The 20,342-nt window shown below is 44.3% G+C and overlaps 1 non-coding gene across 1 annotated transcript; it reads left to right on the top strand.

Annotated features, from left to right (window-relative positions):
- The first annotated feature begins 14,597 nt into the window (after positions 1–14,597).
- On the top strand, positions 14,598–14,699 carry LOC115295087. Its single transcript, XR_003910311.1, has one exon. It is a non-coding gene; the product is annotated as a U6 spliceosomal RNA (small nuclear RNA).
- The last annotated feature ends 5,643 nt before the right edge of the window (positions 14,700–20,342 follow it).

Here is a 20,342-nt window from a genome sequence, read left to right as displayed (position 1 = left end):
GTTGATTTTTTTTAATTTTTTTTATTTTTTTAATGTTTTTTTATTTATTTTTGAGAGACAAAGAGAGACAGTGTGAGCAGGGAAGGGTCAGAGAGAGAGGGAGACATGGAATCTGAAGCAGGCTCCAGGCTCTGAGCTGGCTGTCAGCACAGAGCCCGATGCAGGACTCGAACCCATGAACCGTGAGATCATGACCTGAGCTGAAGTCGGATGCTTAACCGACTGAGTCACCCAGACGCCCCGACTTTTTTATTTTTTTTTAACTTTTTTTAATGTTTATTTATTTTTGAGAGAGAGCACAAGCAGGGGAGGGGCAGAGAGAGAGAGAGATACAGAATCGGAAACAGGCTCCAGGCTGTGAGCTGTCAACACAGAGCCCAATGCGGGGCTCAAACCCACGAGCAGTGAGATCTTGACCTGAGCGAAGTTGACATTCAACCGACTGAGCCACCCAGGCACCCCAACTTTTTTAAAGTATATGAAAGGACATATTTTTATTTACCTAAGAATATTCTCTCTGTGGCTGGTTCTGTCTAAAAGGGGGACAACAATAAGGTGGACTATAAGAAAGTATGAGCCTAGCAATTAGCAAGCTTTCTTTGGGTCTTATTTTCATGTTCATCTTTCCTTGATCCATGGTAGTAATTCTCTTAAAAATAAATGGCTATTCACTCTGGAAAACAGTATGGAGGTTCCTCAAAAAATTAAAAATAGAACTACCTTATGACCCAGCAATTGCAGTACTAGGTGTTTATCTAAGGGATACGGGTGTGCTGTTTCCAAGGGGCACATGCACCCCGATGTTTATAGCAGCGCTATCGACAATAGTCAAAGTATGGAAAGAGCCCAAATGTCCATCGACAGATAACGACAGATAAATGGATAAAGAAGATGTGTACACACACACACACACACACACACACACTCACAATGGAGTATTACTCAGCAATCAAAAAGAATGAAATCTTGCCATTTGCAACTACATGGAAGGAACTAGAGGGTGTTATGCTAAGCGAAATTAGTCAGAGAAAGACAAATATCATTAAATATTCACTCATATGAGGAATTTAAAACACAAAATAGATGAACATATGGGAAGGAAAGCAAAAATAATATAAAAACTGGAAGGGGGCAAAACATAAGAGACTCTTAAATATGGAGAACAAACAGAGGGTGACTGGAGGGGCTGTGGGAGGGGGGTGGGCTCAGCGGGTGAGGGGCATTAAGGAAACTGCTCCTGAAATCAGTGTTGCACCATATGCTCACTCACTTGGATGTAAATTTAAAAAATAAAATAAAAAAATAAAATGCTATTAAGCTCCTAAAGTCAAATCATCTTTGTTAAGTCATAATTAAATGATATAAATAAATATTAAAAGAACAAAATGCCAGATGTAACAAGCTCAGAAACTGAGATTTTAAATAATCTTTTATTTTAGATTTTAGCAAATGATGAGACTATCAAGCGGAAATCAGTGGCCAGGTTTTCAAAAAGAAATAAATAATTAAAGGCCTAGTAACAAGATTAAGAGTTGGGAAATTAAACTCTTTAAAAATTCACTATCAGGGGTGCCTGGGTTGCTCGGTCAGTTAAACATCTGACTCTTGGTTTCGCTCGGGTTGTGATCCCACAGTTCATGGGACAAAGCACCACATAGGGCTCCACACGGACAGCAGGGAGCCTGCCTAGGATTCTCTCTCTCCTCTCTCTGCCCCTCTTCCACACATGTGCATACTCTCTAGCTCTCTCAAAATAAATAAATAAACTTTTTTAAAAATTCCACTCTTTTAATTTTTTTAATGTTTATTTATTTTTGAGAGATACAGACAGAGTGCAAGAGGGGGAGAGGCAGGGAGAGAAGGAGACACAGAATTTGAAGCAGGCTCCAGGCTTGGAGCTGTCAGCACAGAGCCCAGTGTAGGGCTCATGAGACCACGACCTAAGCCATGCTTAACTGAGCCACCCAGGCACACCAAGAAACTTCTATTCTTAACCAGTATACAACTGACTACATACATTACAACTCAAGTCCCTCCGTGACAGCAAATGAGACATTATGCTCATGTCAAAATTTCTCTTCTAAATCTAACACATAATAAATATGCCAAAAATGTATATTGAATAAATGGGCTTGTTCAATTAGTGTTTGTAATCAGTTAAAATATAGCAGAGGCCATGAAACATAATTCCTTAGTCTAACTAGGCTGTAAATTTTGAAACGAGTCAGTTATTGATGGATCTGATTTTCAACAATTCATTTGGGAAGGTGACTTATTTCCAAAGGTATTTAAATAAGAAAACTCCTCAGGTAACAACCAAACTATAATACAAAATATTACTACATTGGACCTTGATGTATGTAAAGCTAAATACAGATTTTACTTTCTTCAAAAGCACTAGGTAACCAGATGGCCTCACTGGTAAATTCTACCAAATGTTTAAAGAAGACTTTCACAAACTCTACCAAAAGATAGAAGAGGAAGCAACATTTTCATAACTCATTCTGAGCCCAGTACTATCGTGATACAAAAACCAGACAAAGACATTACAAGAAAAGAAAATAATAGGCTAATATCCCTTGTGACTATAGGCACAAAAATCCTCACCAAAATGCTAGCAAACTGAATCTAGTGACATATAAAAAAAATTATCCACCATTGCTACATGGGATTTATCCCGGAGATACAAGTTTGATTCAATATATGAAAATCAATGCACTACATCATACTAATAGAATTAAAAACAAAGACCATGTCGTCATCTCAATAGATGAAGAAAGAGCATTTCATCACAACACTCAAAAAACTAGGAATAGAAGGAAACTTTCTCATCCTGATAAAGGGTATCTACAAAAATAAAACCCACATATAACATTATACTTAATGCTAAAGGACAGAAAACTTTCCCCCTAAGATCAGGAAAAGACAAGGATGTCTACTCTGATGGTGATCCTAAAATTCATTTGGTAATTCAAAGGACCCTGATTAGCCAAAGTCTTGAAAAAGAAGAAAGTTGGAGGGCTAACACTTCTTGATTTCAGAACTTACTAAAAAACTACAGCAATCAAGACCATGCAGTACTGGCATAAGAACAGACTTAGAGGTCAATAAAATAAAATTAAGAACCCTGAAATGAAACCATACGTTTCTTGTCGATTGAGTTGTGACAAGAGCACCATGACAATTCAGTGGAGAAACAACAGTTATCAAATGGTTATGGGACAATTGGATCTCCACATGCAAAAGAATGAAATCGCTACTCTAGGTCATATGATACACAAAAATTAACTCCAAGTGGATCAAAGACCCAAAGGTAAGAGCTAAATCTATTAAACTTTTAGAAGAAAACATAGGACTAAATACGCACAACCATGAATGAGGCAATGGTTTCATAGATGTGACGCCAAAAGCACAAGCAATGAAAAGATAAACTGATTTCACCAAAGTTAGAAGCTCCTGTGTTCACTTTTGTGCTTTTGACACTATCAAGAAAGTTAAAAGATAGCCCACAGCACCGGAGAAAATTTTTACAAATCATATATCTGATAAAAGCCTATTTTGTCCAGAATATTTACAGAACTCCTAAAACTCAACAATAAAAGGATATACAGCCCAACGTATTCAATGGGCAAAGGAGTTGAATATATATGTCTCCAAAGAATATATTTAAGTGGCCAATAAGCACATGGAAAGATATTCAGCATCTTTCGTCATCAGAGAAATGCAAATCAATGCGATTCCACTTCACACCCACTAGGATGGCTATTATCAAAAAGATAGACAATAACAAGTGTTGGTGAGGACGTAGAGAAGCTAGAACCCGTTCATACACTGGTGAGAATGTAAAATGGTGCCACCACTATGGAACACAGTTTGGTGGTGCCTCAAAAAACATTAAACATAGAACTACCATATGACCCAGGAAGAGAACTGAAAACACAAGTTCTCATAAAAACTTGCACACGAATGTCCATGGCAGCATTATTTCTAATAGCCAAAAAGTGGAAACAACCCAAATGTCCATTAACTGATGAATGGATAACAACATTTGGCATATTCATACAGTGGAATATTATTCAGCCTTTAAAAGTCCTGAAGTGCTGTTCCATCCTATGACACAGATGAACATTGAAAACATATTAAGTGAGAGAAGCCAGCACAAAAGCCCACATATTCTAAGATTCCAGTTAGATGAAACTTTCAGAATTGAAAATTAATGGAGACAGAGAACGTATCTGTGGTTTCCAAAGGCTGAGGAAGTAGAAGACGGAGGTTACTGCTAGTGGGTAATTTCTGGGCTGTAGAAAAATATCCTGACATTAGTTAGTGGTGATGATTGTACCACTTTGTGAATATAATAAAAACCACTCAATTGTACACTTAACCAAAACATATGTGAAATTTAAGAAACAAAACAGACGAACATAGGGGAAGGGGGAAAAAATGAGAGAGGGAAACACACTATAAGAGACTCCTAACTATAGAGAACAGAGGGTTGATGGCGGGGGTGGTCAGGGGGATGAGCTAGATGGGGGCTGGGCATTGAGGAGGGCACTTATTGGCATAAGCACTGGGTGTTGTATGTAAGTGACACATCAGTAAATACTACTCCTGAAACCAGTATTACACTATATGTTAACAAATTAGAATTTAAATAAAAAGCTGAAAAAAATTGATGTTCTAAAAAAATATGTTTCTTTAAAAAAAAAAAGCATCAGATAAAATACCAAGATATGTGAAAATGTGATTATGTTCAAAAAATTGTATAAAAAGACATAGTTGTACACTTGAAACTAATATTGCACTGTGTGTTAACTAGTTGAAAGTTAAATAATAAGTTGGGGGAAAAAAGATGTAGGTGTTAATAAATATATTAAGTAGAAGCATATAAAAGTTACAGCAATAAAACACTAAATATCATATTTTGCTTTGTAACATCTATTTTCCCAAGAGAGAAAAATTTTTGTCATTACTTTTCTGGATCATATAATGTTGATGTAAAAAATGTCACATAATTTCTATAGCGTAATGAGTAATACAACAATCAAAAATCCATCTTCATTGGGATAATTATAATAAAATATTATGCCATGATTATTTTTCAGGAGGTGGTAAATCACATCCATTCATTGGTTATGCCTCACCTTCTCCCTTTCCTGAACATGTTTTGCCATTTTACAAAGTATACGATCAATTAAGTTTAAATAAAACACCAGCCATTGTTAAGACTTGTACATTTCAAATATTAAGAATTATTCTTCGGTAATTTTTGATTCATCAAAAATTTTACAGGTCCTTTTGAAAAACACAGTGTATGTGTGTGTTTAATATTGAAAAAACATTTGCAATCAGACCAAGGAAATAACTGTGATCTAATGTTCATTAAAACAAAGGTCAATCTTAAAAGAGAATTATAAAGATATGACTCAATTATCTCATAACCTCAAATGGTATGAATTGCCCTACAAATCTAAAGATAAACTAGTTATTCTTTTTAAAATGGCAAGGGGAAACGCTAGAGACACTCCTGAACACTTAAAATGCCGAAATATAAAATTTCCATTATGTGGGGTGCCTGGGTGTCTCAGTTGATTAAGCATCTGACTCTTGATTTCAGCTTAGGACCTATCTCATGGTTCATGAGTTCAAGACCCAAATCAACCTCTGCCCTGACAGTGCTGAGCCTGCCTGGGATTCTCTCTCACACAAAAATAAATAAATAACATTTTCTTAAATAAAGAAAAAATTTTCCATTATGTTTAACATCATTCTAGCACTGACTCTGCAAATACATAATAAATTTTAGAAGACACTGATTATATTGGATTTTAATTACAATGATCATAATAGATTTCTTAATTAAATACATTACAACTATAGTGTCCATAATGCCTTTCTTATGAAAAGTCTGTGTCTCAGAATTCTCACAAGTCATGAAGAGGGAGGAAGAAATTGGGTATTAATTCCTTCATTTCATATTTTTGGTAAGAGAAAGTGAGAAATGAACTGTTTTTCCCCTTGTTGGGACAAGCACTGGGTGTCGTATGGAAGCAGTGAATTACCCTAGAAGCCAAGAGCACACTGTACACTGTATGTTAATCGACTTGAAAATAAATCTTATTAAAAATAAAAATTTTTAAAAAGATTAAAAAAAGAAAAAAGAAATGTCTTGCCCAATGTCACCAGCATTACAAACATTTTTACGAGAAAGCCAGGTGAGACAGAAAACAAGCACAACAAATTAAACCATGAGGCCCGTACCGTGTGCGGACTAAACATTCCCACTCCAAACCAAGAATTTCTCCCAACAGGTGAGTGTGAAGATAGCAGTATCTGAAACTATGCAAGTTGCTTAGTGTTGGAATCACATTTCTATCTAATTCCAAGGCAGTGAAGAAAGACTGAAAATGCTTTCTTGAAATGAAAAGAATCAAAAAGACATCAGTCCCTACAAAACTCCTTTAAAAAGTTATTCATAAGGATTTCAAAGTGTCAAAAGGAAAGAATTTTTTGAAGAGAAAAAGATAGGGAAAAAAATCCTTAGAGCTAGCACAGACTCTCCTCACCACGCATGATTCGGCACAGTCCCTACTGTTAGAATTCTGCGTGAATCTAGGCTTAGCACTCAGAGATGACACCACTTTGGCACTTTTTAAATTTCTTTTGGTATTTATAAAAGGTGGCCTATTTGTTCTTGTGGTTATCATTATATATATATATATGTATATATATCATTTTATATATTATTTACAATGATATGAATATATTATTTTATATATATCAAATTATATATATAAGTATATCATTCTATGTATATGTATATATATGCACAGTTTGATATATTCTGTAGATTTAATGCAAACCTTTTTAAAATCCCAGTAGACTTTTTCGTTGAAATTGACAAGATGATTCTAAAATTTATATGGAAAGGCAAAGGAAATGCAATAGTCAAAATAATTTTTTAAGAGCTCGAAGTTGGACTCAACATCCGCTTTTCAGACTTATCTTAAGCTAGTACTTACGACTGTACAGTATTGAAGAAAGCACAGCCATAAGATTAATGGAACAAAATATACAGTCAAGAAATAGACTCACACACTTACAGATGGCCAACAGATGCAGGGAAGGATGCTCTCCATCACTCAGCATCAGCGAAGTGCAAATCACAGCTACAATGAGCTACCACCTCGCACCTGTCAGAATGGCTGAACTCAAAAGCACAAGGAACAACAGGTGTCAGTGAGGATGTGGAGAAAAATGAGCCCTCAGGCACTGTCGGTGGGAACGCAAACTGGTGGAGCCACCGTGGAAAACAGTGTGGAGGTTCCTCAAAAAATTAGAAATAGGATCACCATAGGACCCAGCAATTCCACGCCTGGGTATTTGCCCAAAAATATGAAAACATTAATCTGAAAAGATTTATGCACCCCTATGTTTATAAGCAGCATTATTTACAATTGCCGAATTATGGAAGCAGCCCAAGTCCACTGACTGATGAATGGATAAAGAAGAGGTAGTGTGTATATATACATATACATATAGAGAGAGAGAGAGATACATATACACACATACATCTACACAATGGAATATTACTCACCCATCAAAAGAATGAAATCTTGCCATTTACAACAACATGAATGGATCTAGAGAGTATTATGCTAAGGGAAATAAGCCAGTCAGAGAAAGACAAATATCATATGATTTCACTCACATGTGGACTTTAAGAACAAAACAAATGAGCAAAGGAAATAGAGAAAGACAAACCAAGAAACAGACTCCTGACTACAGAGAACGCACTGATGATTCCCGGAGGGGAGGCTGGGGGTGGAGGTGGGGATCAGGTGATGGGGCTGAAGGAGGGCACTTGCCATGATGGCCCCGGAGGACATATGGAGGGGTTTAATCACTATTTTGTACACCTGAAACTAATATAACACTGTACATGAACTACACTGGAATTATGTATTTTTTAATAAAAAAAAAAAGTTGGGGCACCTGGGTGGCTCAGTCGGTTGAGTATCCGACTTCCGCTCAGGTCATGATCTCACAGTCCATGAGTTCAAGCCCCGCATTGAGTTTTGTGCTGACAGCTCAGAGTCTGGAGCCTGCTTCAGATTCTGGGTCTCCCTCTCTCTCTCTGCCCCTGCCCTGCTCATGCTCTGTCTCTCATTCTCTCTCAAAAACAAATAAACATTTTTAAAAAACAGTAGATTTATACACATTTTGTCAGATGATTTTTAATAAAGATGCACTGGCAACTCATAAAGAACAGTCCTTTCGATAAATGCCGCTTGAATTATTGGATAGCCACGTGCAAAGAAACAAACCTTCATCTACACTTTATCCCACAAACAAACTTTAACCTACAAGGGATCATAGACCTAAATATAAAGTCTAAAACTATAAAAGTTCTAAAAGTAAACATAGGAGAAAATCTCTGTGACCTTAGCAAAGATTTCTCAGCGGTGACACCAAAACAGAATTCAAAAACAATCGATTAAATTGGACTTCATCAAAATCAAAGCCTTCTGCTTTGCAAAAGATGCTCTTAACTGAATGAAAAAGAAAAGCCACAAACTGAGAGCAAACACTGGCAAAACATATGTAAGATAAAGGATTTGTGGGGGCGCTTGGGTGGCTCAGTTGGTTAAGTGTCCGGCTTCAGCTCAGGTCATGATCTCACAGTTCATTGGTTCGAGCCCCACATCAGGTTCTTTGCTGACACCTAGCTCAGAGCCCGGAGCTTGTGTTCAGATTCTGTGTCTCCCTCGCTCCCTGACCTTCCCCTGCTCACGCTGCCTCTCTCTCTCAAAAATAAAATAAAAACATTAAAAATTTTTATTTAAAAAAGGATGTGTATCCTAAGGATATACAGAACTGTCAAAATCCCCAGCCATAAGCAAACGAGCAACGCAGTTTTGAAAACAAGCAAAAGATTTGAACAGACACTTCACCAAAGAAGACATATGGGTACAATAGGATTACAAAGAGATGCTTCACAAAATGCAAACCGAAACTCAAGTCAGAAAGCAGGACAAACCTAGGAGAATGGAGGGAAGAAAACTGAGAACACCAGGCAGTAAGGACGCAGAGCGATGGGAATGCTCCTACACCACAGCCTCTTGTAAAGTTTACGTGCAAGCCTGCCCCGGGGATCACCCACTCCAGCCAAATCCGTGTTCACCAAAGCCTGCATGCCAATGTTTATTGTAACTTTACTCATAAGCACCAAAAACTGGTAAAAAAGCCAAATGTTTTTGCATTGGTGAATGATGAAGTCAGGGGCACTCATCCAGTGGAGCCCTACTCAGCAAAGAAAAGTAACAAACCCGAGCGGGGATGAGCGTCAAATGCGTTACGCTCAGTGAGAGAAGCCAGACAAAGAGGCTACACTTTGCAGGAGTGTGTCTATGTGACATTCTGGAAAAGGGCAGGCTACGGGGACAGGAAAGGGATCAATGGTTGCCAGGGAACAAGAGTCGGACAAGGCACTGACGACCACCATGGGGCGGATGGGCATCCTGTGGGTAGCGGGATCATTTTCTGTCTGGATCGGGTGGTACTAACGTGACCACATGCACGTGTCAGACACTGAAGACCGAAAAGGGTGAATTGTTCTGTGTGTAAATCACACCTCAATGTTTTTAAGTGGGAGGCTTTCCTACTCTACCATTAACACCTCCAAAGAGGATGTGAAAACATTTCTACATAAGGACTTCCGGGTGGCCCAGTCAGTTGAGTGTCCGACTCGTGACTTCAACTCAGGTCATGATCTCAGGGTTCACAGGTTCAAGACCCATGTCTCTGCACTGACAGCACGGAGTCTATTTGGGATTCTCTCTCCCTCTCTCTCTGCCCCTCCCCGCTTTCATGTGCTCTCGCTCACTCTCTTTCTCACCCACGCACACACACTCTCTCAAAATAAATAAGTAAACATTTTTAAAATTTTCTATCTAGTACTGATATACATCATCCTAATCAGCCTACACTTGGATCTATTTTTTTAGGCCAGAATATGAGTTTTTCTGGACAAAGGTCTGCCTAAAAGAAATATGTATAGAAGCACTTGGGTGGCTCAGTTAAGTGTCTGACTCGATATTGGCTCAGGTCATGATCTCAGGGTTTCTGGGTCTGAACCCCATGCCAGTCTCTGCGCTGACAGCGTGGAGCCTACTTGGAATTCTCAACCTCTCTCTCTCTCTCTCTCAAAAATAAGTAAACTTTTTTAAAAGGCTTACTTTTTTAGGGGTACCTGGATGGCTCAGTCCGTTGGGCATCCAAATTCAGCTCAGGTCATGTTCTCACTGTTTGTGGGTCCAAGCGCATCGGACTCTGTGCTGAACATTTGCTCAGAGCCTGGAGCCTGCTTCAGATTCTGTGTCTCCTTCTCTCTCTGACCTTCTTCCGCTTATGCTCTGTCTCATTCTGTCTCTCAAAAACAAATAAATGAAAAAAAAATTTAGAAGGCTAACTTTTTTAGCCATATATGTATATATTTATCTTAAACCTACCTTGAAACTCTGAAGCTGTCTCCTGTTGTAGGGATTTAAAAAAATTATAACTAGCAAATCAATGTCCTTTATCATTTCCCTCCACATACAAATTGAATAGTAAAATCCTTTCTTGTCTTAATTCAAGCAATAAGTAGCTCATTTGCTTCTGGGAAAGAATTCATCATAGTCAGTCTGAATTAGTCTCCCATTTGCTAGGAGTCTGCAGGATCTGACCAACCGTCACACGGATAATTTGAAATATTTGTTTATTCATATCCATCTCAACACAACTAATCGTGTTCTGTAGCAAAGTAATTCTTTGTGCCTGGAAAACAAAATCAGAATCTTTTGTTTTTAGGGAAACTCTCGTTACATAGGATCGAACTTGATGTCTGAAGAGGCATCACGTAAAAACCTGGATGGATAATCACCAAACTACTGAAGATCCAAAACATCAACATGGGAATCAAACCGTGAAGCAGAATAAAATGCAAATCCATCACGTTCTTCTCTCATCTCAGAGAATCGCTGAGCACTCAAGCTTTTTTCCTTCCTTTTGCCTAACTACCAAGTGGGTGGAAATGTTTTCCTTTCATTTACTGGAAACAAAAGTGATGCTACATCAGCAGATAGGCTACAAAATAAAACATAAAAAAAAAAAAAGATGACGCCTAGTTAAATGTGAACAAAACGACAAGAGGCTTCATTAGGGTGTGAATTTTGCAATCACAGATCATATTCAGAAAATTTAAACTGTGGAAGGAAGAGGCTAAGACCCCCTGAAGGACAGAAAGAGCACAGGGTCCCAGGTGCAAGACAGACGGATGGTCAGAAAAGAAGACGAAGGTGAATGTCAGAGGACGGAAGAGAGTAACCAGCGCCTGAACTGGTGGTGAGGAAAAAAACTATCAAATGGAAAGTACTCCATAAATTGTAAATAAGAGCCGAAGTGTGCAGCAAATGTAAAATCCATTGCTCTATTTTGGGAACCCACCACCCCCAAAATACTTAGATTTTAATTGACATATTAAAAATGAAAAATTGTGAATGGGAAGAAATGTTCTCCCAATTAGTGCTTCTTCTAAGAGGAATATTTTTCATCAGAAATTCCAAATTTAGGCTGATTTACTCAGGAAGAAACTAGCACTGATAGGATTTCAGTTGTAAAAAGCAAAAGGGAGTTTAAAACAAAAACAGAATAGCAAAATGTATTCTAACTCGGACGTTTTTCATCTACAGAGAGACAGCTCTGTCCGTTAACTGCTCTAAATGAAACCGTATTAGCACCAAATAGACTCCACTGTATGAATGCCCCTGACTTTATCACCCATCAATAGAAAAACACTTGGATTTTTTCCAGTTTTTGATGCTTATGAGTAAAGTTACCATAAACACTGGCATGCAGGCTTTGTTTTGTGAACACAAATTTTTTTAAATGTTTACTTATTTGAGAGAGAGAGAGAGAGCGAGCAAGCGCATGAAAGCCAGGGAGCCAGAGAGAAAGGGAGAGAAAGAATCCCAAGTAGGCTCCAAGCTGTCAGCACAGAGCCCGCTGTGGGACTTGGGCCCATGAACCCTGAGATCACGACCTGAGCTGAAATCAAGAATTGGACACTCAACCGACTAAAATCTCCAGAAAACTGAGAAGTCACATAATGAGACAGCCGAACCATTTCCTGGGATGTCGGAGAGACCGTGCAGAACAGAAGTGCCAGGGGTCCGGGTGGTCCACGAACATCAGTGAAGTCTTAGAAGGGGAGGAAGGTCTGGGCACTACAGACCCACAAGCGTGGGGGTGAGTTAACCTCGAGAAAGAGCAGGCGCTGAAGGCCTGTGTGCAAATGCAGAGACAGAGTCACAGTGGCTGGACCTCCAAATATTGTGATGTTTGGATTTCCCATGAAGGAAGCATTAGGTTTGCTCCGGGTGGTCCCCAGGAGGTAAAAGTAGGGCCACAGGGTGGGAAGAGCCAGGGAGCCAGGTTTCAGCCCTGTGGGTACACAGAAGGCATTTCTAACAGGGGTGCCCTAAGGCAGAACGAGCGGCTGGAGGAGCTGGGAGTGAACGGACATCCCCAGAAGCCCCCACGCGAGGGTTCCATGAAAAACCCAAATGTCTCAGGCTGGACTTGAGGGTTATTCAGAATCCGTAACCTAAAGGTTCCATTCGGTGCTGCTTGTGTGTCACTTGCTGGTCTGCCCAGTGCGTCCTTTTTTACACAAGACAAAAAGCAAAGAAGAATGTGTCTTGGCTTTTAACTTGCAATCACAATTTGGTGCTGGGCACAACCAGTTCTAAACATTTTTAATTTTTTTTTTGAGAGAGAGTACAAGCAGGGGAGGTGCAGAGGGGGACAGAGGATCCGAAGCAGACTCTGCACTGACAGCAGTGAGTCCAACGCGGGGCTTGAACTCATGAACTGTGAGATCATGACCTGAGCCGAAGTCGGATGCTCAACCTACTGAGCCACCCGGGCGCCACCCAACCAGTTCTAACAGTTAACGCCAAACTCTGAGAGAAGGGAAGAAGAGAGCAGTGAGGGAGAAGCCATGGGTGGACAGGACCAACAGCGGCCAGGGGAGAAGGGGGGGGAAGGTGTCCCAGCGAAGAGGCCCTCCCCCAGAGCTGCTCACCCTCCCTCCACCCAAGTCCACGGCCTTCCCCCACACCACCCCATCTCACAGTCCATTTTCTAACTTTGGGGTTCTTCGAGCCGCTGACCTAAACATCGTAAATGATGAGCTTCTCTCTTCCCACTGCATGATAAAGATGTGTACCAGGGAACAGAGGGGGAACGACTTGGAGGAAAACACACACACACACACACACACACACACACACAAACACACACTAACCACCACTACAAGTGACTGGAATTCAGTTCTCCACCTTCACAAAAGCTTTGCCCTGAAACACGCCTGCACGTGGGCGTCCCAGAGTCAGATCCACCACTGAACGTGGTCTCAGCAGCTCAGGGCACGTCGGTCCCACGTCGCCGCTGACCGGTTCTCTCCCTGGAGTATGTGCTTTCAAAAGCGGCATCTCATATGTGAATCAAAGCTAACCTTCTACCTGTACATGTGAACTTTAAAGAACTAACTTTTCATTGAAAAGTTGTACATATGATAAAAAAAAAGGCCAAAAAAACCCATTTATTTTATTTTTTTAATGTTTATTTTTGAGACAGAGAAAGAGACAGAACATGAGTGAGGGAGGGTCAGCGAGAGAGGGAGACACAGAATCTGAAGCAGGCTCCAGGCTCTGAGCCTGCCGTGGGACTTGAACTCACAAACCATGAGATCATGACCTGAGCCAAAGTCAGACACCCAACCAGCAGAGCGACTTAGGTGCCCCCAAAAAAGTATTTTAAAATACATAAGAAAAGGGGTCTTCCCCTCACCTCAGATCCCAAACTCCCGCACCCCCCGCACTCCCGCCAGGGGCAAAATCTCTTACCAGGTTCCCGTATACTTACACATCCTTTCTGTCGGCGGCAGGGCGGGGGAGAGTTGGGGAAGGGGGCCAGCATGTGAATGCCTCTTTTTTACATGAATGGAAACAAATATCACACTGTCCGGCCCCGGGGTTTTTACACCTGTCTACACCCTGCTACGCCTATCACCGGAACACCAATCACCCCCCACACCACCGCTACACTGGGCAGCCGTCAGAGTACCCTGGAAGCTTCCTCGGTTTCCAAGCAGCTATTTCAGCATGGGGAGTTCAGCTTTGCATTATGAATAGAACTGGAGGCTTCAACAGGAAGGGAAGCGCCTCTCAACGTGGAGCCCCATCAGTTGGATCTTTAGAAAACGTTAGAGGGCCTGCACCTCCCCAGAGAGGGCCACCCCGGCGGTGCAACCCTGACCTTGTAGTAGGTGCAGGCCCTCCAGTGCGCACGCGCACCATGTCTCTCCCCCAAACCGGCATTCCCCTGCTGTTTTTTAACAGAGTGCGTGTCACAGCGCAGGAGCCGCTACTGGGAATCCCGCGTGCGCTGGCGCCTGTCACTCTGTCACAGTCCCTTCTCCGGCCTCCCAACTAGTCTCCGCTGGCGCGCGCTTAGGCTGCATCCAATTACTTGCTTACGAAAGCGAGGCTGTCGTGCTCACTTCGGCAGCCCATATACTAAAATTGGAACCACAGAGAAGATTAGCGTGGCCCCTGCGTGAGAGCGAGGCTGTCATTAACTCGGTGGGACTTCTTACGGACTGAATTGAACTCATCTATGAAAGTCCTAATCCCCAGTGTCTCAGAATGTGACTGTCCTGGGAGAGAGCCGGACTTTAAAGAGGTGAGGAAGTCAAAATGAGGCTGTGCGGGTGGGGCCCCGATCCTACAGGACAGGCGTGCTGGTGAGGGGAAGGGACGTCTGAGATGCTGGCACGCAGAGGCAGGGCCATGTGCGGGGCGCGGTGAGCAGGGAAGGCGGCCACCTGCAAGGTGAGCAGAGGGGCCTCGGAGAAACCGCCGTCTGGGACTTCCAGCCCCCAGAACTACGAGGAATACGCGTCTGCGTTCCTGCGCCCGCCGCGCCGCGTTGTGATGGCCGTCCCAGTGGCCGACGGAGACGCGCGCTCCCGCAGGTCGCAGGTCGGTTGCTGTCTGACGCAGACAGGCGGCGCGTTTGCACTCACCCGCTTTGGCAGGTGGTCCTAAGAGGCAGGTGGTAAGTCAGCTCTGCTTGGAACACACTGCTTCCTCTGCCTGTTTCTGAGTGCGGAGGCAGTTCTGAAAAACCGGCTGCTTTATCCTTGTCGTGGGCTTATGCTTCTCACTCAAGGACCCCCCTCGTCCCTGCCAAAAACAGATGTGTTCCAGCTCAGAGAGACTTGGGGTCCAAGCCTCAAACGTTGCTAATATCTAAGCTCGTGGGTAGACGGGATCGATTCTGGAGCAGCAGGGCCGTCCTCACGCCCTGGCGGGGCAGTGACAAAGGGGAAATCATGCAGACAGCTCTGGGGGTGAAAACCAGCTCCACTCCTGAGTAACGGGTGCATGGGCTTTAGCAAACAAATTACTCTCTAAATGACTCAGTTTACCCCCTGAGAAATAGCATATCTACACTGCAGTTAGTATGAGGATTAAAAATAATGTTATCTAGGGGCGCTTGGGTGGCTCAGTCAGTTAAGTGTCCGACTCCTGATCTCAGCTCAGGTCATGATCTCACGGTCCGTGAATTCAAGCCCCTGTATCTCAGCACAAAGTCTGCTTGGGGCTCTGTCCCCTCCTCTCTGCCCCTTTAAACTTTAAAAAAATAAAAATAATGTACCTAAAAGACCTACATCTTGGTAGACAGTCAACACTTGAGAGTTATCCTCGTCATCATTTGCGGACTATGAACTTCTATTCGTAATTAACATCTCCAGGTCCAGACAAACTTCTGGTGACCAGTCTGCCCTTCTGGGCCGCCATGATCATGCCAGGTGGGCAGCTTGGACTGGGGTAAGGGCAGGTGGAAACAAGGAACCTGACATTTCCACATTACAGATCCATCGTTCAGTCTCCCTGAACATCCAAATTCCCATTAAAGCACTCCTTGACAAAATGCAAACGCCCTTGAACGTTGCAACATGTAACTCTTAAATCAAAGATTAGTGGACACTCGGAGAAAAGTCCATGGGATGAAGTGACAAAGCGTAGGTGCCCGGGACAGGCAAATGTCTGGGAGCGAGAAGGCACGATCACTGGCGTAGCAGAGGCTCTGGCCCCCTCCTGAAGGTGCGGACCGCTCGCCACGTGCTCCAGCATGAGCCTGATGCCTGTGACACACTCCCCCGTGGCTGTCACGCTCCCCACGAGCAACACTGCCCAGCAAACTGTAAGACCGCACCCCTCCAACGTGCCCAGCAAGTTTGGGACACATATGGGGGGTTGTGAATTTTTCTGGCATTTGGACTAATTCTCATAAAGAATCATTTCGTTGCCCAGTGTCTCACCCCACAACATTCCAGAGGAGAAAATGGGACTTGATTCCTCCTGCCCTTCCTTGAATCAAGCCCTGTGATCAAGGAGCTACTGTTCTATCAGCCCTTCCCAGCTAACATTCACACCATAACATTAAATTAGAAAAATGAAGATCTAATTCCCCTTCCCTATAAAAGTTACATGATTTCTTTGTTCGTGTTCAGTTTGCCTCGGTCCATTGGGTCACAGGCGTGCCAATTCCAATATAAGCACAATGCGTCCCGATTACGGAAATGCTTCACTCTGCCGGGGACGATGCCGGACGACTCAAGTGTTCTATCTGAGCATGGAAACCTGATTGTCTTATTCAGATGGGAGATTTCTTACATTTACATAAATATCCATTTTTCTCCATCTGAAATAGATGGCCTGCACCACCTCGGGGGGTAACAAGCTCCTTGGGTTTAACACCTGTCGTAACAAGTACTATTTTCGTTCATCATAAAATAACCTATTTCATGAATGGAGTTCTTCAAGGAACCACGGCACGCAACTGAATCCTTTGAGGGGGCGCGGAGACGTGAGGGGCAGCTGGGGCTCTGCCTGCCCCCAGTTCCTGGGCCCTCTGGTGGCGGGCGGGGGCGGGCCCGTGGCAGGGTCCTCCGTGGGCCAGTGGCCTGCTCCCCAGACTGGGCCCTCACCCCAGAGAGAAACCTGTTACTGTCACAGCCCTCCAAACTCGCCTCGCCTCAGCTTCGTGCCATTATCTTCCACCTGGACGTCCCCAATCTTTCTGTTCCCCAGTTTAAATTCTCAACACGGAATCAGCATAGTTCATCTAATTTCTGTGGCCTGACTTTGGCTCCAATCAGTTGGAAAAGGGTTGGAGAGCCTTAAAAGGCTGCTCCCTGGACAAGGTGATGGGTAAGACAGTGTCACTCAGAAGAGTGAGGCACCGTTAGTGACGTACTTATCCCAGGGGCTTCAAGAACGGTCTCCTGGCTCTCATCGGAATTTGGGGGACACTTGGGGCACCTGGGTGGCTCAGTCGGTCGAGCATGTGACTCTTGATTGTAACTCAGGTCATGATCTCACGGCTCAAGCCCCACATCAGGCTATGTGCTGAGCAAGGAGCTTGCTGGGATTGTCTCTCTCCCTCTCTGTGCCCTTCCCCCATTTATGTGCACACACTCACTCTCTCTCAAAATAAATTTTGGGAGCGCCTGGGTTGAGCAGCTGACTTCAGCTCAGGTCATGATCCCACAGCTTGTGAGTTCGAGCCTCGCATCAGGCTCTGTGCTGACAGATCAGAGCCTGAAGCCTGTTTGGATTCTGTGTCCTTCTCTCACTCTGCCCCTCCCTCACTCATGCTCTGTCTCTCTCTCTTTCTCTCTCTCTCAAGGATAAATAAAACATTTAAAAATTTTTTTAATTTTTAAAAAACAAATTTTTTACCTAAGTGGGGGGTGGACCTGGGTAGCTTGGTTGGTTAGGCATCCGCTTCAGTTCAGATCATGATCTCAAGGTTCGTGGGTTCAAGCTCTGAATCGGGCTCTGTGCTGACAGCTCTTCTTTCTCTCTACCCGTCTTCTACTCACACTCTATCTCTCACAAGTGAATAAATGTTAAAAGTTAAAAAAAAAAAAAAAAAAAAGAACCTGGGAGACACAGCTGTGCTCTCTGTAGCTAAGTTCTGGGGGGCTGATCAGACTCCAGCCTTCTCTGAGCATCGGTTCTTCTCTGCTGCGGTTCTGATAAAGCTTTTTGTCATTCATTAGCTTCTCCGAGATTTCAACATTTTGGCCACTTTGGTTTCGTACACCAGAGTAAAGAGCCAGCTGCCGTTGGCCTCAAGGTGGGGGAGGCAAAGTGGTGTCGGGAGGCGTGTGAAACACCTTTGCCGCTGAAGGCCGCTCTGGTCCTCACAGACCCGCTGAGCTGGGCCGGAAAGGCTCCGAAAGGTCTGCTACAACCGGAAAACTCACAGTCACGTTAGGCCATCTGAAGACTCCACACCTGCTTGCAGACGGATCCCTTCTACAACATCTCCACCCAGTGGCTGGCCAGCCCTCTGCGCCACCAGCTCTGGCAACAAGAAACTCCCTGTCCAGAGGCAACGTGTCCTCACTTGAAACGACTTTATCCTAACCATGCTTGGGACGTAGTGGCAGCCTCATGCCCCTCTGGCGCCAGCCTGATGGGACCCGGGTTTACACCTCAGAGCCCGTTAGAATGGGAGACTCTGTGCTCCCGTGTCTGGGTGAGTGACCACAGCCTTCGGTTAAGAGAGAAAAGAAACGAGCCGGTGCCACCTCCCGAAAGACGCGAACGGGGTTATTTCCAGCGCACGGAAACTGCTGGCACACAGTCATGTCCACTGTCACTCTTCCTTTCTTCTGCCACTCGGCAAGCCTTCAGACGCCGGAAAAGGTCTGTCCTGTCTCCCCCAAGCCTCCTCTCGTCCCAGGGAAAGAGCTACTTTAACTGTGCCCCGTAGGACCGGTTTCCAAGACCCTTTACCCTCTAGAACTCATTTCTGCTTGCCACCACGGCTTCTGTTCCTCTCCCTCTAGTTTCGTTCCATCATCCACGTTAGTTTGGGGACAAACTGGGCCAGACGCATCCGCATCCTCCGAGAGAACCAGGAAGGGAGAGGCACAGAAGACACCTCTCGCAGAGAAGCCTGCCCTCGAGATGGTGCCTACCATACCCCCCGATGGTTGTCCAGACAGGGGGACCCGGTGGAACCTCAGAACTCAGCCAGCCAGCCCTAACCATTCTGTCGAAGGGAGGTTCCCTGCTCCTCCCGGCTGGCACCGGGGGAGTGCTCTTCAAGCTTGGCTCTCCTCCCTTCCAGGTAAAGGACGAGTCTGGACAGTGCGGGGCAGGGCCCTTCTTGGTGGCCAGCCTGTGTCACACCCCAGACCATGGCACTTCAACAGTTAGCATCTCTTCCTCTCAGTTGTGGAGGCTGAGACGTCTAAGGTCAAGGGCCCGCGGACTTGGGGTCTGGTGAGAAGCTACCTCCCGGTTCACAGCTGGCCGTCTTCCCGAGCTCCCTGAGGCCCCCACTTGTGAGGGCTCCACTCTCGGAGCCAAAGCATGTCCAGAGGTACCCCTTCCCCACCCATCACCGGGGGCCAGGATCTCAACCCAAGGACACACACGGGCCGTCCATACCGCAGCTGCTTCACTACATGACCCTGCCTGTTGAGGGGGCAGTCTGAGGGGTCTCCTTCCCTCTCCCCTCACTAAGTCCTCTCTAATCCTAAGCAATCATCTTCCCCCCGACAGAGCCCCCTGCGTGCAGGGGTGTGGCTCTGCTGTGACTGGGCCCTGCCTGTGTCCCCAAAACAGGATACCCGCCTGGGAAGACTCCTGTCGACTGTGAATGCTGGGTCCAAGTTCAGAGCCCTCCTGACCTGGCACAGCTCCCCGAGCGCCCCTTTGGGCAGCATGCACTCCACACCCTGGGGCCCCCTCCCCCAGGTTCAGCCTCACACCCTCCTCTCCCCATCAGGCAGCTGCACGGCGCCAATACTGCCACCCCGCAGGTCAGCCATGACGTGGGTTTGTCACTTCCCTTAAGATGTCCTGAAGTCAGCAGAGGGGGTGGGGGGCTCAGTGGCTCAGTCAGTTAAGCGTTCCACTTCGGCTCAGGTCATGATCTCTTGGTTCGTGGGTTCAAGTCCTGCATTGGGCTCTGTGCTGACAGCTCAGAGTCTGGAGCCTGCTTCGGATTTTGTCTCCCTCTCTTTCTGCTTCTCCCCTGCTCATACTGTGTGTGTGTGTGTGTGTGTGTGTGTGTGTGTGTGTGTGTGTCTCTTTCTCAAAAATAAGAATAAACATAAAAAAAAAACAAAAAACCCTCCATTAAGACACAGTTTGGTAATTAGGTTACAGGTGTATGAGAGGGAACTCAATTCTTTTCTGTGACGCAGG

This window comes from Suricata suricatta, chromosome 6 (assembly GCF_006229205.1).
Source record: "Suricata suricatta isolate VVHF042 chromosome 6, meerkat_22Aug2017_6uvM2_HiC, whole genome shotgun sequence".
In the NCBI taxonomy this organism is placed as follows: domain Eukaryota; kingdom Metazoa; phylum Chordata; class Mammalia; order Carnivora; family Herpestidae; genus Suricata; species Suricata suricatta.
Note: the sequence above shows the minus strand (reverse complement) of the source record. Positions and strands in the feature narration are given on the sequence as shown.